The sequence below is a fragment of the Leucoraja erinacea genome, chromosome 6 (genome assembly GCF_028641065.1).
Source record: "Leucoraja erinacea ecotype New England chromosome 6, Leri_hhj_1, whole genome shotgun sequence".
Classification (NCBI taxonomy): domain Eukaryota; kingdom Metazoa; phylum Chordata; class Chondrichthyes; order Rajiformes; family Rajidae; genus Leucoraja; species Leucoraja erinaceus.
The window spans coordinates 28325234-28352776 of NC_073382.1; the positions used below are offsets into that span (position 1 = coordinate 28325234).

Here is a 27543-nt window from a genome sequence, read left to right on the forward strand (position 1 = left end):
TCAGATATAATAAGGATTCAAAACAGATCCAAAATAGTTAAATATTTTTGGCTGAGTATCCCTGTAAAATATTGGGAATAGTTATATGATGCAATACAAGACTATCATTCAGGTGAGATTACCCAAATATGTCATCAAATATACATGAAAGGCCTATTCTTCTTAGTCTGAAGACTGTCTGGATTGTACTACTTGGTGATAAGTGATAGCACTTGGAGTCATGCAACATGGAAACAGACCGTTCTGCCCAAATTGGCCACGCTGACCAAGATGCCCCTTCTAAGCTAGTTCCATTTGCCTGTGTTTGGCCCAATATTCCTTTAAACCTTAATGGAAGAAACAGCAATGAGGTATTCCTGCAGTTTATGGTGCAATATTACCCACCCCATGTAAAACAAAGACCATGTTAACTTGGATATTTTTATCTGCACCTTAAGAGTTAACAAACTTGTATAAAAGCTATACAGCAATCACATCTGGTAAACTGCTGCTTACTGAAGTTAAAACTCTGGGGTGTTTAATATTGGAGCATTGAAGTTAAACATCCTTGACTTGGGGAGTTTATGGAGAGTGAAAAAAAAACTTTAATTGTTACATTTTCAATCCAAAGAGTTAAATGGAAGCCACGGGCATGAGATTGCAAGCCATGTAAAGACATTGTAACAATTTAATATTGTGCAAACAAATACAATACATATTTTGTTACCAATCCCATTTAACTTTAGCTAGTTATTTTAATACCACTTTACATATTAATATCTTAATTTTAATCTGCTGTATGATCTTCAGATATCAATAAAAAGCATGGAGATGAGGATAATGATTATTGGTACTTCTGTAATGAAAGAATAGAAGACGATTTATTCCCTTCTTCCTTTCAAATCAATCCTTGCTCATATTTGCGTTACTGTTATAAATGTGAGGTTATCCACAAAAAAACGGGAAAGCAGACTTAGGAAAGCTATAAATGTGAGGGGAATATCCATCTCCAAGTTTGACACTAAGCTGGGGGGCAGTGTTAGCTGTAGGAGACTGCAAGGTGAATTGACTGGCAAATGGAAGGGCAGACTATTATCTAAATGGTGGCCGATGGATGGGAAAGGGGGAGATGCAGCGAGACCTAGGTGTCATGGTACACCAGTCATTGAAGGTAGGCATGCACCAGTCATTGTGCAGCAGGCAGCAGGCAGTAAGAAAGCGAATGGTATGTTAGCTTTCATTGCAAAAGGATTTGAGTATAGGAGCAGGGAGGTTCTACTGCAGTTGTACAGGGTCTTGGTGAGACCACACCTGGAGTATTGTGTACAGTTTTGGTCTCCAAATCTGAGGAAGGACATTATTGCCATAGAGGGAGTGCAGAGACGGTTCACCAGACTGATTCCTGGGATGTCAGGACTGTCTTATGAAGAAAGACTGGATAGACTTGGTTTATACTCTCTAGAATTTAGAAGATTGAGAGGGGATCTTATAGAAACTTACAAAATTCTTAAGGGGTTGGACAGGCTAGATGCAGGAAGATTGTTCCCGATGTTAGGGAAGTCCAGGACAAGGGGTCACAGCTTAAGGATAAGGGGGAAATCCTTTAAAACCGAGATGAGAAGAACTTTTTTTTTCACACAGAGAGTGGTGAATCTCTGGAACTCTCTGCCACAGAGGGTAGTTGAGGCCAGTTCATTGGCTATATTTAAGAGGGAGTTAGATGTGGCCCTTGTGGCTAAGGGGATCAGGGGGTATGGAGAGAAGGCAGGTACGGGATACTGAGTTGGATGATCAGCCATGATCATATTGAATGGCGTTGCAGGCTCGAAGGGCCGAATGGCCTACTCCTGCACCTAATTTCTATGTTTCTATGTTTCTATGGAACTTTCATATGGAATCACTGAAAATATACAGAACAGAGAGAGATCATTTAACCCATTATCTTCACTCCAGTCTGAAAAAGATGTATTCTGATTAATCACAGCCAGGGTATTGGTGTGTCGCCTGGCAGGTTATAAGGGCATAAGTGATAGGAGCAGAATAAGGCCATTTGGGCGCCTCAAGTCTACTTCGCCATTCAATGATCAATGTTATTATATGTTGAATGGTTGTTAGGTTTTAATATGTGTTGAATATTTCTGCAATTGCCAACTTTTCAGGCTTTTAAATCTGGATTCTAGACTACACCTTGTGAAAAAATAGTACTGAATTTCCTTCTAATCTTTCAACCAATCACCTACACTTGATTCCACCAATTATTAATCAGCCTGGTAAGTTAACTACAGTAAGTCCTTCTTATTAATTCTGTGTAAGCTTCCTAACTTCATACACCTCAATGTGGTTGCATTAGAAGTGCCTATATTGCAATACTGGAACTCTTTCCAATTGTCAATCTCACTGTCACCATTTATGAAGTGATTCAGCAGTGTTCCACCTAGCAGCAGATGAATACATTCACTGATGAATTGGATAAAAGGTTAAAAAAATAGATACATTTCAAAATATGTTTTAAGTTACCTCTCCCTCGCAGGCCTGTAAATAGAGCAAAACTCAATGTATTGCTTTGTGATTTTTTTTTATTGGACCGTGAGGGAAGTTTAACATTGATACTGAGTTAGTAGCCATGGTGGCCTGTAGTAAAGACTGTAGCTTGATGCAGTTCCATGAGAGTTATTACCAGGATAAAGGATAACATTGTGCTATGAAGTCTTTGCTGCTCAATGGAGCTGCTGGTAATGATTACTGATCCTCAAAAACAACTTCTACATCAGGACCACCAATAAGATTATAAAAAAAATAAATCCCTTCTGTCTTCCTCCAAAAATTGGTGCTGGAATCCCAAGCGCATCTGTGTTCATTTTTCTGACTTCTCCACCACAGACAATGTTGCTGCAGCTTTTGCCAGACCATTTTGCTATGTTATACTTTGTAACAGGAGGTATAAATTAGTATTTAATGATTATTTTTCTCTTAAATCTGCAGGTGCTAGACCTTAAATAAAACTGAAAATGTTGGAAAAACAGTGGGTCACTCTGCATCTGTGGTAAGAGAAATCTATATAACTAAAAGTCTCATCTTGACCACATCCTGTCTGTGCTGTATATTGATTTAGAAAAAACGCTACCCTATATTGCTATGATTTTGGCCCATTTACTCGCAGTCCTCCTCTGCTGAGGCAGCCCTGAGGATTTTTCCCGATCGATGAAAAATATAAAAGTTATGAGTGTTTAAAAAATCACTGATTAGTCCTCAGCTGATTAGTTCTGTCGCCTGTCAATCAGCATGATGAAGTTAACACCCCTTCTGGGAGAAGGTGGGGGGGGGCAGGGCTATAAAACCCCGGATGCCGGGACAAGAGTCAGTCATTCTGGAAGATCGTGAGAGAGAGGGCATAACTGTGATCCTAAGCTGTGAATCAACTGAACTGTCAGTCTGCAATGTACTTGCACTAATTGATTTGTTAGCCCTTAATGAAAATGAAATGAGTTGTTTGGCCTGCCCTGTGCTTGAAAATGTAATGGAAATGGAAATGAAATGAAATGAAAATGAAATGGGTTGTTTAGCATGCCCTGTGCTTGAAATTGAAATGGAAATGGAAATGGAAATGAAATGAGTTATTTGGCCTGCCCTGCGCTTGAAATTTAAATGGAAATGAAATTAAATGAGGTGTTTGGCCTGCCTGAAAGCATTAATTTTGGCCAACGACCCTATTAGCCAAGAAACCAGTCACTTTTGCCCAAAATGCCCGTATTAGCCCAGGAGGAGCATTTTGGCCCAAAAGGCCCAAGCCAGGCAAGGTAAAGTCCAGAAAAAGTGCCTTTCACTGAGATTTAACTCTGATTTTTATTAAAGCCCCTTCAGCCCATCAGGCCAGTACTAGCCCAGGAGTAGTCCCTTCGGCCTATAAGTAAGTATTCCCCCTGCAAGTATTAAACCTCACCTCAGTGTATTTCTCCCTCCCCCCATTGGCTCCCTGTGAGATCCAGGCCAGGATAGACTTTCCTCTTTACACCTATACTAAAATCCTCTTGTTATAAAGGCCAACATTCCATTAGCTTTCTTCACTGCCTGCTGTACCTGAACGCCAACTTTCAGTGACTGGTGTACAAGGACGCCCAGGTCTCGCTGCATCTCCCCCTAACCCCATTGAGATAATAATCCGCCCCCTTGTTTTTGCAACCAAAGTGGATAACCTCACATTTATTTATATTATACTGCATCTGCCACGCTTCTGCCCACTCACTCAACCTGTCCAGGTCACCCTACAACTTCAAAACATCCTCTTCACAGTTCACACTGCCACCCAGCTTTGTGTCATCTGCAAACTTGCTAGTGTTGCTCCTAATTCCCTCAACCAAATCATTGATATATATGGTAAACAGTTGTGGCCCCAACACCGAGCCCTGCGGCACTCCACTCGCCGCTGCCTGCCATTCTGAAAAGGACTCGTTTGTAGATCAGTGCATGTTCCTTTAACATAGTGACCTCACCACTACTAACCACTCCCCATTGTCTCTCGTATAATTGTAAGGTCCCCACCTCCAGCTCGCTCTCTAGCTCCAGTGATGACCACGGACAGCTATTGCATAGTGTGTGTTAGTGATTGTAATAAACCATCAGTAGGAATCAAGTCATTTTACATGGTGTCACAGTGGTAGACTCGCGTCTCCTGTTTATCAGTTTTCTTTTTATTCTTTGCTTTCTCCCAGTTGTTCTCGTCTGCCCCCCCCGTTTTCATTATGTCCAACTCCGTCGACCTGACACTTTGGTCTTTGACACGGACATTGTCCACCGCTGGACTGTGTTCCAGCGTGACTTTGAACATTACATAGCCATCGCTCATCCTGATGCCACCCCTGCTGTGCAGGCTAACCTGCTGCTCAACCTCGCTGGCCCGGAGGCCATGGATCACTATGCTTCGTTTGACTTCGCCCCCGGTGAAGACCGTCGGGACCCGGTATGTCTCATGGCTAAGTTCACTGCCCTCTGTGATATCCCTACCAATAACATTATTGAGCGCTTTAAATTCTTCCAGAGGCGGCAGATTCCCGGGGAGCATATTGACGCTTTTATTGCCTCTTTGCGTCATATGGCTCGGCGCTGTCGCCTTGAAACGATCTCCACGGACGAATTGATCAGGGATGTCCTGGTCAATGGTCTCCTGAACGTTAAGCTGCGTGACGAGCTCCTCATGAAACCAGATTTGACATTAAGGGATGCCATGCATGCCACTCGTATGGCCTCTGCTGTTGGCTCCGTGTCTCGACCGGTGTCCCAGGACATTAACTTTACCGGTGCAGCTGGCCGCCAGCAGAATGCTGGTCCGCCACGACGAAACACCGCCTATGCCCGTTAAGGTCACCCCACGCCGTTGCCCCAATTGTAATTTTTCTTCCCACCAATTCAACGTTTGCCCCGCGCAGGGTAAGACTTGTAATTCCTGTGGCAAACTGAACCACTTTTCGGCGGCTTGTCGGTCCCGTGGGAAGCCGGTCCCTGCTCCAAGGAGGAATTTAAACAACCTTGCAGACCCTGATAGCGCGCTTGGTTCCCAGTACCAGTCGGATGAACTCCCAGACTCTGATACGAGCTCCTCCCATGGTGATTCAACGGTGTTTTCGCTTTTGGGTGCACCTGCTACGATAACAGATCCCTCTGTGCATGTTACTGTGAATGGCCGTTCATTCTCTGCGAAGGTCGATATGGTGCCTTTGCCAATGTTATGTCTGTCAGCCTCTTCAAGCGGATAAGATCTGGTGAGAGAGTTACTCCCGGCGACACCCACCTTCATGCCTATGGGGGAGGTGTTCTGGTTCCAGTGGGGAAGGCCACGCTTATCTGCACAGCCCTTGAGACCTCTCAGCCCCTCACCTTCCACCTGCTGGATCCTGACAACGTCACCCTGTTGGGCGCCCGTGCGTGCCAGGACCTGGGGTTAGTCTCTTTCCACCGCGGAATTCACTTGGTGCAGGCCCCCATGGACCCCCTGGGCGAATACCCCGACCATTTTGATGACATTTTGGGCAAATTGCCCTGTGACTATAAAATCGTTGTCGACCCGAGTGTCGACCCGGTGATTCAACCGGCCCACCGCGTCTCCTTTGCAATGAAGGGCCGCGTGGAATCTACTCTGCGTGATATGGTGACCATGGGCATCCTCAAGGAGGTGAGCGCTCCCACCAGGTGGGTCTCCACCATGGTCGTCGCTGCCAAGAAGGACAAGAGCGAGATCCGGATCTGCATTAAGTCAAAGGACCTGAACCTTGCCATCAAGCGCCCGCACTACCCCATGCGGACGGTGGAGGACGTCGCTGCACAGGTCGGTCCTGCCACTGTCTTCTCTGTCCTAGACGCCAAGAGCTCATTTTGGCAGATCCCTCTAGATGAACGTTCCTCATTCCTCACCACCTTCAGCACACCCTTCGGCAGGTTCCGTTTCCTCCGCATGCCGTTTGGGATCAACTCGGCTAGTGAGGTTTTCCAGCGCACCATGGAACAGCTGTTTGCTGGGTTGCCGTGTGCTATCATCGTGGATGACATCCTGGTGTACGGGAGAGACGCCGCTGAGCACGACCTGCACCTCCGCAAAGTCCTGGACAGTGCTCGTGAGATCAATCTCAAGCTCAACCCGAAGAAGTGTCGGTTCCGGGTCCCGAAAGTCACTTACGTTGGTCACGTTTTCACGGCGGGGGGTTTAAAGCCTGACCCCAAGAAAACATCAGCAGTCACCGAGATGCCCGCTCCTACTGACGTTCCCGGCCTGCAGCGCTTCCTGGGCATGGTCAATTACCTGGGGAAGTTCATACCTGACCTCAGCGAACTGAGTGCTCCCCTGAGGGAGCTGATCAAGAAGGACTCCGCATGGGTCTGGCTCCCGCATCACCAGTCGGCATTCATGGCTCTGAAGTCCAAGCTCGCACACACACCGACTCTCAAGTTCTTCGATCTGCACAGACCAATTGTCCTCACTTGTGATGCCTCTAAGTTCGGTCTCGGTGCCGCATTTCTGCAGCTTTATGACGGCCTGCAGCTACCTGTCTCTTACGCTTCTCGCACCATGACCCCTGCCGAGCAACGTTATGCTCAGATCGAGAAGGAGCTACTTGCCGTGGTGTTCGCCTATTCCAAGTTCAAGGACTACATTCTGGGCAACACCTTCACCATTGAGACTGATCACCAGCCGTTGGTCACTATTTTGAACAAGCCTATCCATGTCACCTCTTCCCGGTTGCAGCGGATGATGCTGCAGCTCCAGCGTTTCGCGTTCCAGATTGTGTACCGCAAGGGCAAAGATATGTTAGTGGCCGACACATTGTCCCGTGCGCCGCTCCCTTCCGTTGCCCGCCACCCGTACAAATCGTCTGACCTGATGGTACTGAACGTTAACATTGTTCCTTCCCAGCAGATGCAGTCCCTGGTCAAACATGTTGATGATCCTGCCCTGCAACAACTTGCGGACGTTATCCGCCGTGGTTGGTCTGACCGACGCTCTTCCCTGCCCGCTGGTGCCATGCCCTACTTCCTGGTTCGGGATGAACTGGTGCTACACGACGGCGTGGTGGTGAAGGGTCACAAGGTTGTGGTGCCAGCTGCTCTGCGGGATCACTATTTTCAATCTGCACACAATGGCCACCCCGGGGTGGAGGCCACTTTGTCCCAGGCCCAAAGCCAATTCTACTGGCCGGGTATGGCAGGACATCCGTGACAGGGTCTCCACTTGCGCTGCCTGCAACAGTCTCCTGCCTCATCAGCAGCACCAGCCTCTCCTGCAGCAGCCGGCCCCCGAGCTACCGTGGATGGCTGTAGCCCCGGACCTGTTCGAATGGCGTGGCAAGCACTGCCTGGTCCTGGTGGACTCATATTCCAGTTGGTTTGAGGTGGATCAGCTACCTCCATCACCTCTGCCGCCGTCATCGGGAAGCTTCGCCGCCACTTTTCGACCTTCGGATCCCCGGTGACCCTCCAATCGGACAAAGGCAGCCAATTCTCCAGCGCTGAGTTCCGTACCTTCGCTGCCCGTTGGAACTTTCACCACATCACCAGCAGCCCTGAGTATCCGCAGAGCAACGGCCTTGCGGAACGCGCCGTCCGCAGTGCCAAGGAGCTGTTGGAACACTCCCGCCTTTCCCATTCCGACTTCTACCTTGCCCACCTCAACCTCCGCAACATTTCCCGCGACCCCGCGCTCGGTTCACCTGCCCAGCGCCTCATGTCCCGCACCACTAGACCCCCCCTGTCGGTCTCTCAACAGTCCCTTAAACCCGTGGTCCAGAATCCTGCTGCTGTCACAGAGCGCATCATCGAGAAGAAAGCCATCCAGAAGCGATCCTTTGACAAGTCGGCCCGGCCGCTTCCTCGCCTGTTCCCGGGCCAGGTGGTTCGGATGCAGTCCCCCTCCGGGCACTACAGGCTGGCCGTAGTGTTTGGTAATGCCGGCTCTCCCCGGTCATACCTCGTCGACTATGAGGGCACTGTCTACCGTCGGTCACACCAGCACCTCCTGCTTGTCACCGAGCCTCCTCCGCCTCCCGTGGACCCGTTTCAGCCACCTATCCCTTCCACTTTGCCCGAAGCTCTGCCAGCCCCTGTCAGTCCTCGCATGTCGCGGAAACTGCCCTTCCAGCTCTCTATGCCCCGCGCTCACAAGCCTCTTTCCCCTGCCTCGCCTGCCAGCGTGCCCGTTTCGCCTCGCTGTTCTCCTCCGTCTCCGGTTCGTTCCCCGCCCGGCTCTCCCACCTCTGTCCCTGCCTCTGTCCCTTCTGCTCCTGCGGTTGAGGGGGAATGCGGGTTGCACACCCGCTCTGGGCGGTTGGTCAAGCCGCCTGTCCGTTACGGGGAGCTCGCTTAGATTAACTGTTCCCGGCGCGGTTTGTAATCCTAACGTATGAGCCGTGGTCGCTCTGTGTATTGCCATGCTTTTGTTTCCAAGAGGAGGGATGTAGATCAGTACATGTTCCTTTAACATAGTGACCTCACCACTACTAACCACTCACCATTGTCTCTCATATAATTGTAAGGTCCCCACCTCCAGCTTGCTCTCTAGCTCCAGTGATGACCACGGACAGCTATTGCATAGTGTGTGTTAGTGATTGTAATAAACCATCAGTAAAAGACTCTGTGTAGGAATCAAGTCATTTTACACCATTCACTCCTCCTACTCTTTGCTTCCTGTCTGCCAACCAATTTTCTATCCATGTGAACACCCTACCCCCATGTGCTGTAATTTTAGTCACCATTATCCCGTGCGGGACCTTATCAAAAGGCATTCTGAAAGTCTAGATACACTACATCCACTGGCTCCCCTTCATCCATTTTACTTGTCACATCCTCAAAAAATTCCAGAATATTAATCAAGCATGATTTTCCTTTCACAAATCCATATTGACTTGGACTAATCCTATTACTGATATCCAAATGCCCCATTATTACCTCTTTAATAATTGACCAGCATCTTTCCCAACACCGAAGCCAGGCTAACTGGTCTGTAATTCCTCGTTTTCTCTGTTGCACCTTTCTTGAAAAGTGGGATAACAATAGCTATCCTCCAATCCACAGGAACTGATCCTGAATCTATTGAACATTGGAAAATGACCACAAATGCGTCCACTATATCTAGAGCCACCTCCCTGAGGACCCTAGGATGCAGAACATCAGGCCCAGGGGATTTATCATCCTTCAGTCCCATTAGCCTACCCAATACTATTTCTCACCTAATGAACATTTCTCTCAGTTCCTCTACCCCCTTAGATCCTTTGTCCTCCAGTACTCCTGGGAGATTGTTTTTTGTCTTCCTTAGTGAAGACAGATCCGAGTACCTATTCAACTATTCTGCCATTTCCTTGTTCCCCATAATAATTTCACCCGTGTCTGCCTTCAAGGGTCCCACATTTGACTTTGCTATTCTTTTTCCCTTAACATATCTAAAGAAGCTTTTACTGTCCTTCTTTACATTCCAGGCCTGCTTCCCCTCATACTTCATCTTTTCAGCCCGTATTGCCTGTTTTGTTTCCTTCTGTTGTCCTATGAAAGTTTCCCAATCCTCAGGCTTCCGTCTACTCTTTGCTGTGTTATACATATTTTCTTTTAGTTTTATTTTATCCTTAACCTCTCTTGTCAGCCACGGTTGCCTCCTACTCCCCACATAATCTTTCTTCCTTTTTGGAATGAAATGATCCTGCGTTTTCCGGATTATGCCCAGAAATTCCAGCCATTGCTGTTCCACCGTCATTCCTGCTAGGATACCTTTCCAGTCTTCCTTGGCCAGCTCCTCTCTTATGCCATCATAGTCCCCTTTGTTCAACTGCATCACTGACACTTCCGATTTAACCTTCTCCTTCTCAAATTGCAGATTAAAACTAATCATATTATGATCACTACCTCCAAGCGGTTCCTGTACCTCGAGTTCTCTTTATCAAATCTTGTTCTTTGGACATCACTTGTTTACAAGAGGTACAACACCCGGGGAGCTTTGCATTCTATGTTTCCATCCCTTTCTCACCATCACCCACCTCTCTCTTCCAGTACCTTAGTTGTAACAATCTTACTGTAGGAACTCGTCAAGGAATTACTCAGTTTCTCTGATGAACCTGAGGTCATCCACTTGCTTTTCCAGTTCCCCAACATGGTCCTTCAGGTGCTGTACCTGGATCCACTTCTCACATTAGTAGCAGCCAGAGGCACCAGTGGTGCCCTTCATCTCCCACTTACTGCAAGCATCACACTGAATCAGCTTGCTTGACATCTCCTTCTTTCACCTCTCCCTGTCCAGCGTTTTGCGTAGCCTCCTCTCCTCAGCCTCCAAGCTGAAGACTAGAAAATAGAGCCAAAGACTCACACTCCCTCACCGCCACTCCCCTAGAGCAGCCTTGCTCATATTGACTGATACATTTCCTAATTTACCAATTTACAAACCAAATTCCTCAGTTTTAAACTGTTTTTCCCCTGTGACTTACTCACCTTTCCCACGGGCTTTGGCCAATCAGTTCTTCTTCCTGCTTCTCTTTATTGCCACTTGTTCAAAATCCACGTAAGCTCTGGGCTAAGTCTGTCTGCTTTTTGGCACTCATCTGCAGATTCTTCCTATGGATAACCGAATATGGACTGAAAAAGTTTCCATTGAGGTCTGTCTTAAATCTCTCCCCTCTAAACTTAAGCCTATGCCCTTTAGTTTTAGTCCTCTATCCTGGGAAATAGACTGTGAGTGTTCACTTTATTCATGTACTCACTCTATACTCATGACTGTGTAACCAGACATAGTGCAAATTCCATCATCAAGCTCGCCGACGACACCACTGTTGTGGGACCTATCACTGATGGGGACGAGTCAGAGTATAGAAGTGAGATCATCCGATTGACCAAATGTTGCCAGCACAATAACCTGGCTCTCAATACCAGCAAAACCAAGGAACTGATTGTGGACTTTGGAAGGGGTAGGATGGGGACCAACAGTTTATATCAACAGGTCGACGGTGGAAAGAGTCAAGAACTTCAAATTCCTGGACGTGCATAATTCCGAAGATTTCTCCTGGTCCCAGAACACTGATGCAATTATAAAGAAAGCACATCAGCGCCTCTATTTCCTGAGAAGATTACGGAGAGTCGGAATGTCAAGGAGGACTCTTTCGAACTTCTGCAGGTGCACAGTAGAGAGCATGCTGACCGGTTGCATCGTGGCATGGTTTAGCAACTTGAGCGCCCAGGAGCGGAAAAGGCTTCAAAAAGTTGTAGCCTTTCCCGCAGCTATCAGACTATTAAACACAACTTCAAACAAACTGAACTATAACAGCCTATTGTACTTTATCCGTTTATTTATGTGTGTGTGTATATATATATATATATATATATATATATATTCTAAGGTATATAGACACACTGATCTGTTCTGTATTTTTGCCTACAATATTCTGTTGTGCTGGAGCAAGCAAGAATGTCATTGTCCTATCTGGGACACATGACAATAAACTCTTTTGACTTGACTTAATGTCTCCCACGATCTTCTACACCTCATAAAGTTTACTCTTTAGACTTCCAAAGAGAAAAGACCCAGCCTATCCAATCTCCCTATAACTCAAGTCCACAAGCCTAGGTAACATCCAGGTAAATATCATCTGCATCCTTTCCAACCTAATGACACCCATCCTTTATCTGGGTGATTACAATTTCACAGAGTATTCCATATGTGGTCTCATCAACACCTCAATGTTCCAACATTTATACTCAATAACCTTCCCAATGAATCTCCCCATATCCCCTGACTCCACTATTTTTAAGAGCCCTATCAAGCTATCTCTTGAAAGCATCCAGAGAACCTTCTTCCACCATCCTCTGAGGCAGAGAATTCCTTTTCTCCAGAGATGATGCCTGACCCGCTGAGTTACTCCAACCTTTTTTGTCTATCTTTGGTTTAAACCAGCATCTGCAGTTCCTCCCTGCACAAACGTTGAACCACTGTGGTCAAGCTTTACAAGGAGGTGTCTTGACTCTTGACTGGGGTGCAAGCTGCCCAAACGAAATATGAGGTGCTGTTCCTCCACTTTGCGCTGGGCCTCAATCTGATAATGGAGGAGGCCCAGGCCCACTTACCTGGCAGGGGAGCGACCGTGATCCAAAAGGCGGTTCTGCCTGGAAGAGTCTATCCCATTCGATCCAATTTGAGATACCAGCAACCAAGACAGATGTGTACAGCAATTCATTCTTCCCCCGCACAATTAAAACATGGAATAGTCTTCACCCTACCATCGTTACCCAACCAGACGCAACTAAATTCAAGGTAGCTCTTCTTCTCCAAGGACTCTTTTTTGCTTATGTCCACCCTCCGCCGCCTCCAGTTTAAATTCCATTTGGAATATTTTGGAGGACCGAGAACCAAGAACCAAGACCAAGAATGCAAATGTGCCAAATGCCATCTTCACCACACTGTCAATCTGCCTCGCTACCTTTTTAGATTTAGGTTTAGGTTTATTATTTTCACATGGTTGCATTGAAAAGCATTGTTTTGCATGCTATCCAAACAGATCATATATACCATGCATAGATACAATTGGTTCAATCTCAAGTACAATAAATAGAGCAAACGGGAAGATACAGGGAGCAGAATAAAGTTTTCAGCATTTTGTGCATTGTGGTATATTAGTTCCTTAGACAAAGTCCTATATCCTCAGTGGGGCAGAGGTGAATTGAACAGTAGTCAAGCTAATAGAAGTACTGTTCAGAAACCTGATAACTAAGGGGAAGAAGCTATTCCTGAGTCTAGTGATGCACACTTTCATGCTTCTGTTCCTTTTGCCAGTTTGCCAGGAGTAGGGAAAAGACGGAATGACCACAGTGGGACAAGTCTTTCATTAGGTTGGCTGCTTTTCAAGGCAGTGTGAAGTGTAGATGTAGTCAATGGTGGGAAGTCTGGTCTATGTGATGGACTGGGCTACATTTACAAGTCTCTGTACTTTCTAGTGGTGTTCGGCAGAGCTGTTCCCAAACCAAGGTGTGATGCAACCCGATTGTATACTTTCTATAGCACACATGGAGAAGTTTGTAAGAATCACTGGAAACATGAGAAACGGGAAACATAGAAACACAGAAAATAGGCGCAGGAGTAGGCCATTCGGACCTTCGAGCCTGCACCGCCATTCAATATGATCATGGCTGATCATCCAACTCAGTACCCTATTCCTGCCTTCTCTCCATACCCCCTGATCCCTTTAGCCACAAGTGCCACATCTAACCCTCTTAAATATAGCCAATGAACTGGCCTCAATTACCTTCTGTAGCAGAGAATTCCACAGATTCACCACTCTCTGTTTAAAAAATGATTTTCTCATCTCAGTCCTAAAAGACTTCCCTCTTATCCTCAAACTGTGACCCCTAGTTCTGGACTTCCCCAACAGCGGGAATAATCTTCCTGCATCTAGCCTGTCCAACCCCTTAAGAATTTTGTAAGTTTCTATAAGATCCCCACTCAATCTTCTAAATTCTAGCGTGTAAAAGCCGAGTCTATCCAGTCTTTCTTCATATGAAAGTCCTGCCATCCCAGGAATCAGTCTGGAAGACTTTTAGTGAACTGTACTCCCAGATCGTCTTGATATGCAACACTCTCCAGGGCTCTACCATTGACTGTGTAAGTGCTGCCCTGGTTTGACATACAAAAATGCAACAGCTCACACATGTCTGAGTTAAATTCCATTTAACTTTGCTTGGCACGACATTCCAACTGATCTAGATCCTGTTGTAAACTTTGATATCCTTCCTCACTGTCCATTATACCACCTCATTAGTTTTTTTAATCTTGTCCAAAAGATACAGTAAATTTCTGGAGCATATTTCTCACGGAACTGAGCCAACAAAGATACCTTCAGCCATGCTGATACCAATTTAATTAACGTGAAACAGCTTTATCATTTCATTTACATCTGTTATGTATACTAAAAGCCAAATTGTATTCCTTTGAAATCCAGCACACCTTTGATACATTTTATTATTTATTCATGTACCACTACATTTTTTTACTGCCGCAGCACATATTATTGGGAGATTGAATGCTTATTGAAACAACCGTTTCAAAATGTGAAATTCCAAGTGGCAAGTAAAACTGAAAACGTGTTTAATCTATTACCATCCATTAACCCCTTAGAATCAATAAATCCCCTATGATCATTCTGAAGAGGGGTCTGTTACAAGGGAACAGGTTCAAGGGTCTGACTAGTAGAACAGAAAAAGGCTCATTCGTCTGTTTAGTTATAAATCAGATGTATTGGCAAGTGAGAGAACAAAAAGAATATTTGTCTTGGTATGTGCAGGGTCCATTTTACAGCAGTACACCTCCCTGTCACTCTGCATCTAACTGAATGTGACTCAGCCCGACGGTGAACCCCTCTTGTACATGAACTAATTCATGGATTACCGGCACAGCCTTTACACGTTGAAATAACCTCTGGTAAGTCCTGGCCAATAGCGCTGCTCCCAAAATCAAACTACACCCAATGGCATGGGACTGCACCTGAGCGTGCCCCCCCACCCCTGGAAACAAATCACTACCGGCCGCAGATGGCGCAAAAAGCAATACACAGCTACACACTGCACGCAAAAGTAATACACACAGCATTACAGATTTGGCGCGCAAAGGTAATACACACAGTGCTACAGATTTGCCTCGTAAAGGTAATACACACAGCGCTGCCAGTTTGGCGCGCAAAGGTTTAAACAGATTGCTGTCGGCTTCAACAAAGAGCTGTCAGCTGCAGCGCTATGGGCTTTAAATATAGCGTTACCGACCACAGCGCTATGGGCTTTAAACATAGCGCCATGGCCACAGCGCTCTGGGTCATAGATTCTTCGGGCAAAATTCTTGTATAACAGGGTCCCACCCTGAAACGGTACCTACCCTTGTTCTTCACAGATTCTGCCTGACCGATTGAGTTACTGAGCACTTTGTGTCTTCTTTCGCAACAAAACAGAAATTTAACTAAATAAATTAGAGGAAATAGATATCAAGAATCGTAACTCGATCTAGAATGTTTAATTGTCTTATGTACCAACAATGAAATAAATAAATTCTCACTTGCAACAGTGTAACAAGGCATAAAAGCAATGCACACAATTAAAAATATAATAATTAAAAAAATAATAATAATTTAGAACTATCATACAAAGTTTCCATAATAGTTCAAAAAGCAAAGTCAAAGGTTCAAAGGTTCTTCATTAGTCACATAAGAAGTCACATTTTTAGTCCATAGTGCAACCAAAGGCACGGTCTATAGAAGTTCATAGTTTTGTAGGGATTAGTGTTGTGTAGTTTTCATGAGCCTGACAGTTGATGGGAAGAAGCTCTTCTAGAACTTGGTTGTCATAGTTTCCTCTACCTTCTTCCCAGAGGTAGTAGTGAAATAAGAGCATAGTCAAGGTGGTAGTGGGTCTGATGATATCGGGTGCCTTTTCATCATTGAGCTTATAGCTGGTTGTTCCACTGTAACACATGATGACTATAGTAGATGAGAAGGTTGTTGAGCAAAGTAGTTTGTAGAATGTTGGACTGACCAGCATTTATTGTCTGTCCACGTTTTCGCCAAACCCCCCCTTTCCAGAAAGCCAATTTCAGAAGGCAATCAAGAGTTTTGTTATGTCTCTAGAGTTACCCATTACCTAGGCCCAATGAGGATGATAGATGTCCTGCCTGCAACCAAAATAAAAATCCCCTGCACCAATAAGGATAACTGGCTTCTCGTCCTAGATTTAATTACTTGAATCTAAAAGCCTAAGCAGATTCAAACACAAATTCTTATATCAGTGGCATAGGCTTCTATATATCACTCTGACAACTTAAACAGTTGACAGAGATTCCCCTTCAAGGACAAGGACAAGGACAAAGGATAAAGGACATTTATTGTCATCTACACCAATTGGTGTAGTGAAATTTGAGTTGCCATTTGCAGCACACCAATAAGAATAAAACACAACATTAAAGAATTTAACATAAAACATAAAAACATCCCCCCGCAATGGTTCCCACTGTGAGGGAAGGCAGCAAAATCCAGTCCTCTTCCCAGATAACAGGTGAAATGGTTGAGCATAGGGAGTAGAGCTGTGTAGCTGTGTGGAATGAGCGTCAAGTGAATGGGGTTGAGGCAGGTTCGTTTTTATCATTTAAAAATAAATTGGATAGTTATATGGATGGGAAGGGAATGGAGGGTTATGGTCTGAGCGCAGGTATATGGGACTAGGGGAGATTATGTGTTCGGCACGGACTAGAAGGGTCGAGATGGCCTGTTTCCGTGCTGTATGGTTATATGGTTATATGGTTATATGGTAGAGGGGCTTCTATTGCCAAATGAAAGACATTGCCTCTTCACGTGGGCCTAGATGTTTAGTTGTCTGCAACCATGCAGCGTATGTGTGGAAGTCAAGAGGGAAAAGCTAAGGGAAGTTGGTTGTGAGTCACTGCCTATTTAACAGATTGATTTGTGTGCTAGCCACCATGTGGTGGGGATTGTTCTACAGTATATGGTGCTATTATTTAAGAATGGAAGAAACTAGACACTTGCAATTATAGTTCTATGATCTTGACATTGACTGTAGGGGACCTGTTGAAAAGCTTTATGAGGGATGTGAAATATGATTACTTGGAGACTCCGATGCTTGTTAGAGAATCCCAGCATGGCTTCAGGAAATGTAGGTCATGCAGCACTAACCTGCCTGAACAAATCTGCAGAATGTAGATCAGAAAAGTTCTGATAACGTTAATTGTATTGACTCTCAATAAGAAAGCTACAAATTAATTCAGAGATAGCATGTAGAAAAACTAAAACCGTAGATTACAGATTGGCTGTTTAAAAACTGTGTGAGCGTCTGTGATGGTGAGCAATCAGAATCTAATGTTCAAGCTCTTGCTTTGGAAAAAGGAAAGGAAGTCTTGTAATTTTGATAATACTGTTCATGACCTCAAAATGTCCTAAAGCCAATGGAATCCTTGTTGTAAAGTTGGGAATGTGAATGCCTGTTGTGCATTGAATTTTCACACACAGCAAGGTAACAACGAGCAGAATGATCAAAATTGGCAATTTCCTTTCTCCATTCAGCATCAATGAACCAGTTAACTTTTACAACAGTAAATGAAAATCAAATGTAAAATTGCAGATGCTGAAACTGCAGATGTTGTGTATTCTGATGGAAGGTCATAAAGTCATGTGATAGGAGCAGAATTAGGCCATTTGGCTCATCAAGTCTAATCTGCCATTCAATCTCTTCCTCCTAACCCCATTACCCTGCCTTTTCCCCACAACCCCTGACACTTGTACTAACCAAGAATCTATCTGTGTCTGTCTTAAAAAATATCCATTGACTTGGCCTCCACAGCCTTCTGTGGCAAATAATTCTACAGATTCACCACCCTCACCCTCCTCATCTACTTCCTAAAGGAATGTCCTTTAATTCTGAGGCTACAACCTCCAGTCCTAGACTCTCCCATGAGTGGAAAAATCCTTTCCACATCCACTCTATCCAAGACTTTCACTATTTGGTAAGTTTCAATCAGGTCCCTCCTCCTTCTTCTATACTCCAACGAGTACAGTTCCAGTGCAGTCAAACGCTCATCGTATGTTAACCCACTCATTCCTGGGATCATTCTTGTAAACCTCTTCTGGACCCTCTCCAGAGCCAGCACATCCTTCCTCAGATATGGTGCCTAACATTGTTCACAATCACAATTACGGCCTGATCAGTACCTTATAGAACCTCAGCTTTACACCTCCGGTTTTGTATTCTAGCCCTCTTGAAATAAATGCTAACAATAAATGCTAACATCCTGAAACATTAACTCTGTTTCTCTTTCCACAGATGCTGCCTGACCTGTTGAGTATTCCCAGCATTTTCTGTATGATTGCACTTTTAAGGGGCTGTCCCACTTGGGTGACCTAATCCGCCAGCCCAGAAGAGTGTCTTCGACCTTCAAGCTCAAGGGCACTCGCCTGGAAAACCTCGAGCTGGATCGACTGTCCAAGTTGAAACCGTGAGCTGGATCGACCGACCACACACACACACAAACATATCGCGAAAGTGGGGGCCAGGGAAAGCGGGGGAGCACAGTCTGAAATTCAAACCCGCGATGAAGAAGAAGGCAAAATGGCTGCACAGTAATGGTAAGTTCTTTAGAGAGCGTGGAGGGGGGAGAAGGGGGGGGGGGGGGGGTGGTTGAGAAGGGGGGGTTGAGAAGGGGGGGGAGGGGGGGGGGGAGGGGGGGGGGGGGGAGGGGGGAAAGGGGGGGGGAGGGGGAAGAAGGGGGGGGGGGGGGGGGGCGAGAAGGGGGGAGAAGGGGGGGGGGGAAGAAGGACTGGAGACACTTTTGAGAAGTATAATAAAGTTTAGCGGGCATTTTACCTACTGGTGTGTCTTCCTTGGTCCTGAAAACTCCAATGAGCCAATCAAAATGCCCGGTCAGTGAAGGAGATTGCCTACAGCTGCCCTTGACTGCCTGTAACTAAATAGCGACCCCACTCCACTGCATTACGAGTTAAAAAGACCCATGCTGACCAAAGTTTACTCACAGAAATGTTTTCAACATGCTGAAAAAATTTCTGCAACCTAGCTGAGGCCACGACTATTTGGGAACTTCCCTCGAGCGTGAAGGAGAGTTCCAGCGACCTCATTGGACCTCCTAGGACCACGTGTAGACCATGCTGCGAGTTTGAAGGTCGAAGACACTCTTCTAAATTCGCGGATTAGGTCGTCCACGTGGGACACGCCTTTACTGTTTGGCGCAGACATTGTGCACCAAAGGGTTGGTGCCTGTGCTGCACTGTTCTATGTTCCGTGTTCTAACCAAAACTCTCGGATAGGCTTCACTGTAATTTTTTTATGGCTCACAATCAAATACAATAAACGTAGAGTTAAAAATAATATCTTTGGAAGTCCTGCTTGGCTAAAAAGTTGCTTGTTGAAATCAAGTAAGGTTGGAGTTTTGAAAAAGGATCCCCACCCAAAAGGTCACCTATCCACATTCTACAGAGATGCTGCCTGAGCCACTCAGCCAATCCAGCCCATTGTGCCCTTTGGAATTTTTATCAATGGAAATGGGCTACTGGCTACTGCTTACATTTCACTCTTTGAGTTTTATGGATTGTTATTAATAACCTTGGGCTATGTTTGCATTTGGATATTTTAATCCAGGAGAAAAAGAAAGTTGTCACATCTCTGGGAATTATCTTTTTGTTTATTTTCACTTGTATAAACTAAATGATGATGTAAGCATGTATAGAGGTTCTTGAACCGCATTGCACAACCCTAACCACAACCCTACTTCAGCACTGGATGCCTATGGGCTTAGTACAAAGTTGCATTACATACTTGGACTATCATGGTCTAACTAACTAGTGTAATTAATAATTAAATGTATTACTCCTTATTGTATATTGATTTGTTGTTTTTTTGCATTAATAAGCCTGTAAAGTTGCAGCACGTAATAATTTCATTGTTTTGATCCTGGGTGCATATGACAATTGTACATTTAACTCCCTTTGACGACTTAAATTTTGATGTGTGATGTATTATCATTATTGTACTTCTGAAGACCTATTGTGAACCATATCAGCTAATAGACATTTAGAAGTATACTGTGGAAGCCAAAAATAAATATTTCAAAGTGCCTGGGTAATAATCTATTTTTCTATTAGTTGCTTTGGAAGACAATTCAAAATATGCTAGCATGCAAGCTGGTCTCTAGTAGAGAACAGATGGTATTTGGGAAGAAGTTGTTTGTGATAACAGTTATATAATTTATTATCTAAATGACAGATAGCTTGGGGTACAGAGCTGTAGTTAAACCTTAATGAGCTGTGCAACATTTTATATTAATGTTTACCTTAAAATAATCTTTATAATGTGTATTGCGGCAGTAAAGTTCAGTGAAACAAAGTTAAAGGAGTATTTACATAGTGCTATATGAGGATGTTGAAACATCTCAAGATATTTCTCACAATAGTTTACTGTGGAGGAAAGTCATTAAAAATACTTGCTTTCCCTGTATGACTCCTGTTCCCGTCACCAAATACAATTAAACCTTGATCTACTATCAGGATTTTGCAGAATTGTCTTTCCCCTGTCGCTAAAGATAATGAGTAAAGAGAGGGAAGAAACAACCTACAACATAATTGGTGCACTGGCATGATACTTGACATATTCCTCCCATATTTCTCGCTTCTCTATTTTCATTTGAGGGAGATTAACACCTCTCTGAAATAGCACAACAAGGAATTTCAGTGGAGCGCTTGATCACTAAAATTCTACTAAAATTCTTTGAACTGTGGTTGAAATTTATTGGTATAGGATATAAAACAAGGCAAATTTCTCTTCAATCAATTTCTGATGGATAAATAATATACATAATTTACAAAATATGCTCTTTGGAAGTTTCCTATGTTATAAAACGTTTTTTATCTGTACTTGTGCTCATCAATGAGTCTGAAAATTAGAAGCATGGTTTTTCCTCACTTTATATTCAACAAGGCCATTGCTGTAAATGTTATTGTTTTGGTTACTTTAGTGGAGAAATTCCACTATTTTATTGTAGGTAAAATAGGAAACAGTGGATCAGACATGAGAAATACACTCAACCCAATTATCTGAAAGATGAACACAGTGATAAAGAAATTGATTAATGTTTAAGAAGGAACTGCAGATGCTGGAAAATCGAAGGTACACAAAAATGCTGGAGAAACTCAGCGGGTGCAGCAGCATCTATGGAGCGAAGGAAATAGGCAATGCTTCGGGCCCAAACCCTTCTTCAGACTGATGGGGGGTGGCGGGGAGAAGAAAGGAAAAAGGGAGGAGGAGGAGCCCGAGGGCTGAGGGATGGGAGGAGACAGCAAGGGCTAACAAAATTGGGAGAATTCAATGTTCATGCCCGCAGGATGTAGATTCCACAAGCGTAATATGAGGTGCTGTTCCTCCAATTTCCGGTGTTGCTCACTCTGGCCATGGAGGAGACCCAGGACAGAGAGGTCGAATGGGGAATGGGGGGGGGGGGGGGGGGGAGTTGAAGTGCTGAGCCACCGGGAGGTCAGGTAGGTTCTTGCTGACCGAGCGGAGGTGTTCGGTGAAACGATTGCCCAGCTTTCGCTTAGTCTCACTGATGTAGGAAACAATTTTGTTAGCCCTTGCTGTCTCCTCCCCTTCCTGAGCCCTCGGGCTGTCTCCTCCCATCCCTCAGCCCTCGGGCTCCTCCTCCTCCTCCCTTTTTCCTTTCTTCTCCCCGCCACCCCCCACCAGTCTGAAGAAGGGTTTTGGCCCGAAACATTGCCTATTTCCTTCGCTCCATAGATAAATAAATGTATATGTTAGACAGGGTCCGCCTGCTAAGCCTATGTTTCAATATTGGATTTATTTACTAACTAGAATAAGTGGGACCCATTGGGTCCCATTCTCACATGTGAGGCCTGGTCGCCCAATGCAATATTCCTCCACTCACCCATAAATGATGGGTCCCCGTTGTGACGCTCCTGATGCCCCCTCCTTCCATCAATAACCCCCACTCTGCCCCTTGCCATTCATACCCCACGCACTCACTCCATCCATCACTCAAACCTCCCTCCCCCATGCGACGGCTTCAGGCAGGGGCCGGTGTGATGGGGGAGGGGAGCATCCTGCAGCTGTGGATAGGAAGGCTTCAGGCAAGAGCCAGCATGGGAGGGAGCATCCTGCAGCCATTGGAGGGGGGCGGCTTCAGTCGAGGGTTGTCGAGGGCCAGTGGTGGTGGGAGGTGTCCTACAGCCGGGGGAGGGACAGCTTCAGTCGGGGGCTGTCGGGGGCCGGTGCGTGGGGGAGGGGGACAACCTCAGGTGGGGGCTGTCATGGGCCGGTCGGGGAGTCAAGAGTGTCCTGCAGCCGGGGGAGGGAGACGGCTTCAGGCAGGGGCTGTCGGGTGCCAACGGGAGGGCGAGCGTCCCGCAGCCGGTGGAGGGCGATGGGTTCAGGCGGAGGCTGGTGGGGGCTGGTGGGGGGGGGGGGGGAGCATACTGCAGCCAGGGGAAGAGGATGGGGAGGGCTTTAGGCTGTGGCTGGTGGGGAGAGGCTTTCTGCAGGGCTAGTACGGGTGTTGTGGGCCAAAGGGACTGGTTTCCAGAGGGCTAATATGGGTAGTATCAGCCAAAGGGACTTTTCTTGGGCTCATACATGTGTTGTGGGCCAGAGGGACTGGTTGCCAGAGGGCTAGTATGACATTGTGGGGGGAGTGGTCTTTTCTTGGGCTGGTATGGGTGCTGTGGGCTAAATGGACTGCAGTGGGAGGGGACAGCAACGGCTTCAGGCGGGGACCGTTCCATATCCGGGGGAAGGGGACGGCTTCAGGCGGGGGCTGGCAGGAGCGCTCTGTAGCCGAAGGAGGGAAACGCTTCAGGCAGGGGTGGCGGGGAGTGTTCTCTACCCAGCGGAGTGAGACAACATCAGGGGTTAGGTTATTTGGCTTTTCGTCACCATGTCCATTCAGTTATTTGGCTTTTCATTGTCGGGTTTGTCTTTTATTTGGCTTTTCAGCGTTGTTTCCATTCGGTATCATGGCTTCCACTTCTTCGCTTCAACTTCTTATCCTTCGACGCCCCGTCCACACACATTTAGTTAGACAGAAGTTTGGATAGGCCGGGTTTAGTCTTACTGAACATAGGAGGCTGAGGGGAGAACTTCCAAAGATTTTCAAAATAATGAGGGGCATAGATAGGACAAGGGAATCTAATAATAGCCGAACAGTTCTAAGGTGAGAGGGAAGAATTTTAAAGGATCTGAGGGTTATGTTTTTTTTACACAGAGGAAAGAATATTGGGGACAACCAGCCAGTAGAGACAGATACAATTACTATATGTAAAAGGCATTTGGATAGGTACTTGGAGAGGAAAGGAGTAGAGTGATACAGGCCTAATGCAGGCAAATGGAGTTCAGGCATCATGTTTAGATTGGAGGAGGTCTATGAACTTCCAAATCAACTGAACCTCAAGGATGGGTACCTGTTCCCCTTGAAAAGCGACAAATTTAAAACTTTGAATGTTGTTATTCCAATATCTGATTTATTATTTAAATATTTGCCATTAATATAACAATTTTGAGACCAAAAGCAAAATATTCACAATTTAAAATACGCTTGAATAAATTTTCATACGTACAACTGTCGGTGAACTATGCAGCTTCAGCACAAGTGCTTAAGTCGTACATTTAGACTTGGCTTTTGTAAAAAGTAAGTTCCCAGAGATTCTTTAAAATATTATAATCTCTTTATTTCTGTATCTATTGAACGCAAAACAATTTGTCTTACAGATTTCATTGTGTATAAAAATAGAGATCACCCCAAGAATGGAGCAGTGTGTAGATCAAGCACAGAAAATTAATAAAAGCACAGATATTTATAAAATGACATTAAATATCGGATGGGGTTTATTTGTTTTCAGAGTCATTTTTGTATCTGAAAGAGGCTGATAATGGTGATTGGCCTAGCTAAAAAAGGTCAGTGTAACTTAGCGACCTGTATTCAATTTTAAAAAGGAAGTTATTAATATTTTTTGTAAAATATGCCAAATAAATTAACATCTATGGTGGGGAAGATGTTGTACTTCTTCTTTAAGTGTGTTTTTTTACTATGTGGGGTTGTTAATAAAATAAAGATATTTATTCATTCAATTTAAAGGGTGTGATTTCCTGAGTGCACTCTGTTGAATCCTCCAGGAAATCCTACAAATGATAGACCCAGGAAACATAATGCATTTATTGTACATGGTCTCAAGGAAGACTTTTGAAAAAATTGCAATGCAAGCTCAAGTGGGTCATGGACTGAACTGGGAGTACTGGCAAGTCCTAAACATAATAATACATATTTACAGGATACTAGAAGCTTCAAAGAAATGGTGTAAATGTTATTCTATTTTAACGGCAAGGCATGTTACCTTGTAACATTCATATTTATGTCAGATATACATCATGTTTCATTCTACACCCACGTAACTTATAAACCATATTTCCTTTCCTCATTTAAAACAATTCCATGAGCACACTCATTACATCTGTATGCAACCATTCAATCCATTGCTTAGTTTCCATTAATGGTTCAATCTTCACATGAGTGGAATGTCTTTGAGTTTACATAAGTTCCTGCAACTAGTCAACTTGCAGCCTCTTAGCTTCACTCACTTTTGTGTTCTGTGACTCTTCAATAGATATTGACAATATATCAACACCAGAAAAAGTTTCACCACCATGCATCATGCCAGTATCTTTAGATATCTCTCTGGTAATGTTCATCTGATCAACATGGACATTTCTGCTATTCTTTCCAATATTCACCTTCCTGGATATTGGACTACTTCACCAAGGTCCCAACTGTAAATGTATAATCAAACATAATTATTTCATCATCCTCAATATTATGAATTTGAAGGGAACATTGAAAGGAACAATGTAATTTTGGTTATTGAAATTGTACTGAATCACCTGTGGTGAAGTTTATTCTTACGAGTATAAAAACTTGATTATTTTTTAGTTCAGACGCTACTGAGAGGGTCAACACGAGAATGTCTGCTTCTCCTGAAGAATAAAGACTTTCATATCTACATTTTCAATGTTTCCAAGTGACTCAGCTCATATCACAACAGATTATTGGTCATGTAAAGTATTTTGGGAGGTACTTAAACCAAGCCAAGAGTGGGGCGGCACAGTAGCATTGTGGTAGAATTGCTTCATTACAGTGGCAGAGACCCAGGTTCAATCCTGACTGCAGGTGCTCTCTGTTGCACGTTCTCCACGTGGGCTCAAGAGAGAGTTAGATAGAGCTCGTAAAGATAGCGGAATCAAGGGATATGGGGAGAAGGCAGGAACGGGATACTGATTGTGGATGATCAGCCATGATCACAGTGAATGACGGTGCTGGCTCGAAGGGCCTAATGGCCTACTCCTGCACCTATTGTCTATTGCTCTGTTTTCCTTCCACAGGTTTGTAGGTTAATTGGCTTCTGATAAATTGTAAATAGTATCTAGTGTGTAGGATAGTGCTAGTGATCGCTGGTAGCTGTGGACTCGGTGGGCCGAAGGGCCTGTTTCTGAGCTGCATCTCTTAAAGTCTGCAGTCTAAAGTGTTGGTAACACCTGCAGACAGAAGAGTTTCAAAACAAGATAACACACTTAATTCTGGATCAATGTAACGTTTACATCACACGATCCTGAACATATCATGATGCTTATCACATGACCTATGCCCATTTTACAGATAAAACACCACAAAAGTAAACGTGGGGAAGTGGTAAAGAAGATCACTTGGAATGGTGTGGCAGTCAACAAATATCTGAAAAGTCCAGCATTGGAACTGTCAATATACAGATAAGTCAATGGACTTAAGATCCTGTTTCTATGCTTTACTGTATATCAGGAAGTACTGAGAAAAATCCTTTGGTGACAGTATTTGCTTCATGTTGTCCTCCATTTGGTTCTTTTGACTTAAATGGAAGTGAATGGTTGGGAGTGACCACAACTGGCAGCTAAATATTTAGTTGTGCTTAGCACTTCTGCGAAGTTTGTGCATCGCTCTACTACCCCATGAATTCATATTGGCAATGAACCAGTTATATAGTAGAAGAAAGTGCAATCTATTGATCTAGTTCAGCCTGAACACACTAATCATGAAGGGGAAGGTCTTGTCAATAGTGCTGGTTTCTCACTGACACTCTAAATTCTGATGTCTTCAGAAAGCTGATCCAGATACGCCTGCAAAAGGCAAAAATCAGACGAACAATAAGATTTAATACCCTCAACAGTTAACATTTCACAATGACTGATGTGGGCCAGGAAAATGGATCAGGAAGTTTTGTACCATCACTCTTTTTTTTCTTCTCTTTTAAAATTAACAGCCAAAGAATCTCAGATTTGTTATATTAAAATTTGTGCTGTTTACTGAAACACTCTACCAGAGGCAGAAAAACAAAAACCTTCTAAGCTAGATTTTACATCACACGAGTTATACTGTTTTACTTTGAACATATTAATCAACACAAATTGGTTAGTAAGTCTCAAGGGATGCTACTTCTGATTATGGGTAACCTGTTTTCTTAACTTGCATGTGTTAAACGCGCAGTCTGTTACTCACGTCCAAAATCTATCTACCATACCTACCTCATTCTGTTTACAGTGGAACTTCTGTTTGTGTATTCTGGGGGACTTTCAAGAACTGAATCTCCCCAGAGTTTAGTCTATGAGGATTCATCCATAAACAGTGAACAAGTTAAAGCAACTTGTTTCCTCTAGGAATGTAGTACTGCGGCGGATGTGGCTATTTTGGTTTAAACATATCTTCTACTGAATTCAACCATTTTATATATGTGTACAAAAATAAGTTCAACTGAAACATGAGTGTCTCCGTATGCAGAAATATAATATAGTCTGCTACCATTAAGAAATTAATACTGTTATCTTAGCAGGTAAATCATTTACGTGATTTGTTAGAACATTTTCACTGAAATAAGGATATGCACTCAAAAAGTACCACGGCATTTCACACAGAGATTTCAAAGCACTGTCTGAAACACATTTCCTATAATGAACTCCAATAACATGAATGAGCTTGTTGCGTTGTTTGAGGGAACATGCTGTTCAGCATGCCAAGATGACTATGTAATTGTTAACATTTGCTAGCTGGACCACTGGAAAAGGCACATAGAAACAGGATGAGACGGGCTGAGGTGGGGCTGATGGTGTGGAGTGGATGGTACAGTGCAATGGGAAGTTGGTAAAATGAAGATAGACACAAAATGCTGGAGTAACTCAGCGGGACAGGCAGCATCTCGGGACAGAAGGAATGGGTGACATTCTGGGTCGAGACCCTTCTTGTTTTGTCAGTACCACAATTAGGGATTCTTCATTATTTTCAGACTATCATGTATAATTTCATGGCCTTTAGTAAGGATTAAACACACAAACTATTCATCTGAAGAAAGTGATATAACCAGAGTTAAGTCCACACCTGAATACAGTGTACATTTCATCACCAAACTGCAGGGAAAAGTAAAGAAGACAAAGCAAGCAAAACAGTTATATATCCTTCGCTCCTTCATGTTC

At 44.4% G+C, this 27543-nt stretch overlaps 1 long non-coding RNA gene across 1 annotated transcript; it reads left to right on the plus strand.

Annotated features, from left to right (window-relative positions):
* The first annotated feature begins 1210 nt into the window (after positions 1 to 1210).
* LOC129697986 (uncharacterized) lies at positions 1211 to 23864 on the plus strand. Its single transcript, XR_008723600.1, has 4 exons — positions 1211 to 2249; positions 2962 to 3022; positions 18304 to 18605; positions 23764 to 23864. It is a non-coding gene; the product is annotated as an uncharacterized LOC129697986 (long non-coding RNA).
* Positions 23865 to 27543: the final 3679 nt, after the last annotated feature.